The sequence below is a fragment of the Mandrillus leucophaeus genome, unplaced genomic scaffold (genome assembly GCF_000951045.1).
Source record: "Mandrillus leucophaeus isolate KB7577 unplaced genomic scaffold, Mleu.le_1.0 Scaffold431, whole genome shotgun sequence".
Classification (NCBI taxonomy): domain Eukaryota; kingdom Metazoa; phylum Chordata; class Mammalia; order Primates; family Cercopithecidae; genus Mandrillus; species Mandrillus leucophaeus.
Genome location: NW_012104599.1, coordinates 18,011 through 24,686, shown reverse-complemented (window position 1 = coordinate 24,686; position 6,676 = coordinate 18,011).

Below are 6,676 nucleotides of genomic sequence, written 5' to 3'. Positions count from 1 at the left end.
GTTACACAGCTAATTGGGAGCAGAAGTAACATTTTAAGCAATATCTCCAGTTCCATGTCCTTTCCTGACACCAGCCTGATTGTCATATACAACATACATCTAGATGTGTATAAGAGACAGGTAGAGTCTCATTAAGTGCTAACAATTGCTATTGAAAAACAAAGATGGATTAAAGGTTGGAGATGGTAGAGACAAGAAATGAAAGTAAGAGTGTACCAAGACAACTTTCTGCTAAGAAAGGTCTCCCTCTATCCCAGATTAGGGTCTCCCTCTATCCCAGAGATATGTACATACTCTTTAACTCTTGCTAAGCTCTTGCCCGTACTTCTAAGAGTTGTGAGATGAGTACAGTAAGCAAGGATCTGATATGACAGGATGCATCTGGAAACCAGGGCTATTACACTGTGTATAGGGAACAGAAAATACTAAGGAATGGGAAAAGGTGGGAGAGGCATTTCACAGAGTGCTCTGGTGACTTGTGCATAGATTAGCGGAAACTGGAGGTAACTAGAGTCAGACCAATGAAACTGTCTTCCTCCTGGACACCTTCACCTTAGCCCACCCTTTTCCCCTCTGGCTGCTGTCATCTGATGAGCAGTCCCTTCATTGGGAATTCCCAAAGGCATGCTCATTACAACTGCATTAGTGCAACTGCACTGATGGTAATTAATGTCTTTTTACCATAATGGACCAAGGAATCAATAATGATTAGCTCTGTGTTCACATGACATGTTACTCTGGAGCCTTGGGCCTGATGTTGCTTGTGAGACATGTCCCTGCTAAGAAGCAAAAGGGATATGTTGTAATTGTAGTGAGGATGCTAAAGGAGGCAGCTTAAAAACTCTTTTTTTTTTTAACTCCTTTCATTCATTGAAACTGGGAGGTCTTCTTTGATTCTTCCAGGTAATGTTAGGTTAAACAACAAGGTTGCTAGGATGCACATCCTTCTGGTGATTCTAATGATGCTTATGCAGCATGAACCAAATCCTCATGAATCACTTCTCACTTCCAGAACTACCTGGGATGTTTAAGCTTGTCATTCCCTGATCTTGTGTAGCTTCACAAATGGAATCAAGAATGCAGAAGACCTCAAAGGAGTAGCGATTCCCAGAATCCCTAGAACTGAAAGAGACTTTCATAATCAACTAGCCTACCACTTCTTACAATTTATGCTTCCCTTCTATATCATAAAATTGGTCTTCTCAGCTCTTCTTGAATTCTTTCACTGATGGGGAACTTTTCATGGCACCTTCCGGGCTCAAGGTAGCCATCTCAGTGTTGGCTACTTAGTTCTTTCTTACTTAAAGCTGAAACCTTCTCCCCTGCAACCCTTTGATACCTGTTTCCTTTTTAGAGATTCTACAGTCTTAGTCTAATCCTTCTTCTACATGAGAGTTTCTCAAGTATTTAAAGACGTTTATCATACATCCCTTATGAAATCAATTTTACTCTTTAAATAACCATTAAACTCTTTTAGTTCTAAAATTTTAACTTGATGGATTAAAAAACAAACACAAGGAGGTTAAATTATTTTTCTCAGAAAAGTGTATGTTCGGAGTCCTAAGCTAAGAAATCTGGAAATAGTCAACCCAGAGATTTACTTTTTATCTATGAAGGACATCTAAACCCCCAGTTCATCTCTTAGTATGCAGGCCATACAGGGGATCAAAGTCCTTTGTTTTGGGTTAAATGAACGTTTAGGTGAACGTTGCTAAGTGAAAATGCTATATAAACTACATGCATTTTACAAATGGTAGCAGTTCTCCTGTCCAGCCCACCACCACTGGATTGTCCTTCTATGTAAGTTCCCCCAGTAAATCCTATGTCTCATTCATTGTCTCTGGGTCTGTTCTTAGGCATTTCAGATATGGTGCCATCGCTATTGGAGTCAATAAGGGTCCAGTATGACAGTTACACAGCTAATTGGGAGCAGAAGTAACATTTTAAGCAATATCTCTAGTTCCATGTCCTTTCCTGACACCAGCCTGATTGTCATATACAACATCAGGGTTAGCATCCCAAGTCCTTTACATATTCCTCATATGCCATGGCTTCATGTTTTCTACCATTCCATCTTGGCTGCTCTCTCCAGACACCTCCACTCAGTGACATGTTGCATCCCCAACACAACTCAGTGCTCAGTGTGCTCCACTCCTTGCCCTGCTCCTCAGCCTTCAGCCCAGAGCTGCTCACCCAAGCCCATCATTAGTGTGAAGGTAATATTCAGGTCTCCTATAGTTTGCAATGACTCTAACACTCCAACCAAAAGCCCTGAAGAATTCATTGCAGAGAGTATAATTACAAAAGCACAAGACAAGTTATTTTAAACCAACAAACTAGAATGTAACCGTGAATATAATATACTTGAAAATATATTCTTACTACAAAGACACTGAAGAATTTCTGGAGTCTTCAAATAAAGTTTATGAGACATGTAAAACAATTTGGTCTCATCTATTTTGAAAGGAGGAAGGAAAGAAGGAAAAAAGAAGAAAGAAAAGGAAAGAGGAAGGAAAGAAAGAGAGGAAAAGTGGGAGGAAAGAAGAGAGAGATGGAGGAGAGAGGGGTAGGGAAGAAGAAGAATGGGAGGGAAATCAATGATCTGGCTTAAGCATCCACCTTTTCATCAGACACTGTGCTGAATAATTCTGCCTTTATCTAAAACACCATTAAGAATATTTAAACGAAAGTATCTATTTCAGAAGGCAATTATAAAAGAGGAGTTCCAAAAATAACTCAATTAATAAGCAGCATCAATGGAATAACTATATAGCCTCTCAAGATGACTTCTTTGAAGGGGACAGCATTGAACTGGGTGTATAAGTTGAGAAATTTGAACTTGCAGAAAATAAATCACACTCATGGGAAATGTAATTGGTCTGTAAATTTCTCTGGCTATTCCTGTTCCAGAAACTTCTGATTTTCCTTAGAAACTGTTCTCTTTCTGGGGTGCTCCTCCTCTTCCAGCTGTAAGTTCATTTTATCTACTTAAGCACTCCTCACATATTTTACACTTATCAAAAACATTAGTAAAATTTTATGACAATATACAAAATATTCTTCTCCAAAGTATCCTTTCATTATTCATATCTGTCAGCAGCATATAGATTAATCATTCACATTCACACTGTGTTTTTATGAGTAATTTCTTGTGGTGTGAGAACATTTAGCCATTAGTGAGGAGTTTGCAAATATACACCAGCCTTGAGCAAGATGCCCTTTGAATAGCAGAACAAACCCATCCATTCATTGGTAATGAATAGTGTGAAAAAATAGTTGGGGGTGTGGTCACTTCTAGACATGTGATCTTGGCACCTGAATCTCAGTTATTCTTCTCTAAAATGAAGACATCATTTTACCTCCAGCTTATCAGAGAAGTCTGTTGTGATGATCAAATGAAAGAGTGGGTAGGAAAACTATATAAAATATGATACCAATATAAGGTTATTTCATAGGAAAAATTCAGAAAAAGAATATATTAGCATAATTTGAGTATCTAAAGGCAAGAAAGTTGCTTGATTTTAAACCTCAGTGAATAAGTGTGATAACTACATTTTAATAAGACTCAATTATCAATGAAATACATCTGAAAAATGGAGATTGGCTTCCATACATGGAGGCTAAACTAGATCAAATGGCTATATTAATCAATTTAACTTTCCATAAGACCTGAAAATATCCAACTACCTTTCGATCTGGCTGTATTTTGTCAATTTTTACTATTAATTAGAACCTCAAGACTGTCATGTGTGAATCCTGGGTAAAGGATTAAATTACACTTAAAATTAAGAGATGCCATAGCTATTCTATTTCTCTCCAAACATGTCATCCTCAAGTACACAGTCAAAAAGCCTTGCTTCAAGTGGCAGCCAAATGCAGAAGTTCTGCCCATGAGACTCAAATCCCCTGGAAGTCCCATCAAGGTTGTGTGTGTGTGTGTGTGTGTGTGTGTGTGTGTGTGTGTGTATTTTAAATTGCTTGATTTGTCTCTAGAATGTAGTTTGAACCTTAAGAAACCAGATGGTCTGTCTCATACAGTTCTAATATTACACAGAATCTCACAGTGCTAGAACTAGGAGAGAACTTAGAAATTATCCATTGAGAACCCTCATTTTAGAGAGGAGAAAATAGGTCCCAAGATGCAAAATGACTTTCCCAAGGTGACCTGCCTGTTTAGGACGGGAGCTTAAGTCTTCAGACTCTCAGCTCAGGGTCTTTCCATGATCACCAACTGAAGTGAAATCAGTTCCACAGAGCTCCAGATGTGCATTTTAGCATTCTTGCATCACATGGCCCATCCTGGACTATATAGATCCCTAATACAGACCGCATAAAACAAAATCTACCTTAGATAATTAATCTACCTGCTTGCCTGCTTGTTGAGAATGAGCCTCAGAATCCTGATGGGCTCAGAGCCAATACATTTGCTTTATGTGGCCAAAGTCACACTACAGTGAGCTTAATGGGATCAGGCTAAGGTTAAAAAGACCTTCTGCCTCTTTGACTTTGGCCATGCCACTCCGAGCTCATCTACTGCACCACGTTGATACCCACAGCAATGATTTAGCAGCATGCCCTGCGTGGGAGGCACCCAAAGGAGCTCTACCAGAATTTTCCCAGCCAACCAACAGCCTTAGAACTACAACACTTACTTTACCGTGTATGTCTTTACAAGCACTAGATTTTTAAAAATTAATATCTGCTAATGTGTCAATAAGAGAAGAGACAGCATCTCATTTCATCCAATCTTTTCATTTTCAAATGAAACAGACAAAGTCCAGCAGGGCTTTTGTGATTAGATGACAAGGCTGAGAATAGGACCCAGGTGGCCTAACCCATAGTCCAGTGTTCTTCCCATGTGCCACCATGTTTTTAAAAAGTGGCAGTTTTTCATAGCTCTTATTTTCATTCTCTAGCTATTAAAAATAAAGTGATAAAGGAACACAGTTCCAGGCAAGATACAAATTCTTGACCCCCTCTTTTTTTTTTTTTTTCGCAATTTTCTGGCTCTGAAAAGCTGTAACTCTGTAACTTTGTATCATTGATGTGTCACCTTCTAAAGTCTTCAGCTTCCCCATCTATAAAATAGGTGGTTCATACCATCTTACTTGTCTGATGTGAGAAGCTACAGGGAGGATCGTTTGACTTGTTGTTTATCTCTACATTTCTTTTTTTCTTTTTTAAAGATAGTTTTTATTGTGTATATGTAAGGTATCCAACATGATTTTATGGGATACATATAGACAGTAAAAAAGATTACACTAGTGAAGCAAATTAACTTATCTATCCCCTCACATTTCATCCTATTAATACTGTTCTTATTAATATTGCTATAATTCTGTTATTATTAGCTGCTGTTATTACTCTCTACTATGTGAATGGGAAAAAAACACAATTCTTTTGAAAGACTAGAGTTTCTTTTTAGACATTATGATTATTTATACACAATACCTCTAGAAATAGTAGAAACAGTTTCCCACAGGATTAGAAATACTGGACTTGAAAACTTTAAAAGCTACCTAATTACAGACCAGCATTGGAGAACAAGGCATTTAAAAATTAGATTTTTAGTGTTCTAGTTTAGATAGACTAAATAGAAATTTCTGAATTTTTCCCAGCTAAGAAATTCATAATTATCAAAATAAATCCAAAATGATTAATCCAGTTTAGTGTGGTCAACATGGCAGGCAAGATTATTATAATCGGGCCAACAATGTCCTCTTTTTAAGGAAGAAGGATTTGAAGAAGTTTTAAATGGTTCTTTTGAGATACGTCATATATAAAAGTATTAGACTCTGTGGTTGGACAATATAATTAGAAATGCCAGTTTCCTACGCTGTCCTTTTCTCCTATTTAGGCAAAATGATGCCTTGTAGAGAAGCTCAGGAATAACTAATTTAAACAGCAGACTGTAATATTAGTTTATGATTACCTGAAATGGGTTAAAACTAGTTTGTCTTCCAGTGGATTAAACATTTTCTCTGAATGGTGTTTATACCATTAATTTATTTTGCAATCCATTCTTCACAAATCATAAAATGTTCAAGTTTGGGCTAGTTCATATCATAGTTATTTAAATTCTAAATTAGTGGTGTTAAATTAATGAGATATTAAAGTAGCTTAAATTCTAAATTAGTGGTGTTAAGTTAATGAGATATTAAAGTATCTTGAACAGTGATTGATACAAATTTAATACACCTCTTATCTCCTACTGGTGGTAAGAAATGTGCCTTAGCCCCTTAGTAGTGTGGGCTGAACTGAATTCATTTGAGGTATAAGTGGCAATGTGTAAATTCACCATCTATTATGAAGAAAAAGTATTTTCAGTCCCTTTGGCCTAACAATAAAAAATTTCAGGGAGCTATTACTTGGATTCTGTTGCACAACTGAATATCATGAATTAGTTTAATCTGAAATGAAAGAAAACAGAGGAGGATTGATAAAAGAAGGTAGAGAACATTAACCTCCCTCCAGACAGATGCTATCTTTGACCAATTATCAAAGCAATGAGAATTTTGAGGAGCTCTATCACCAGCTGTGATAACCTCCTATCTATGCCACCTTTCACCAAGCAGGGTCAATGTGACAGGCCATGGCTAGGGAACAATGCTCTCTAGACTTACCTATGGGTCCATCTGGGATGAAACGGAGGAACTCATTCTCATTAGTAATATAT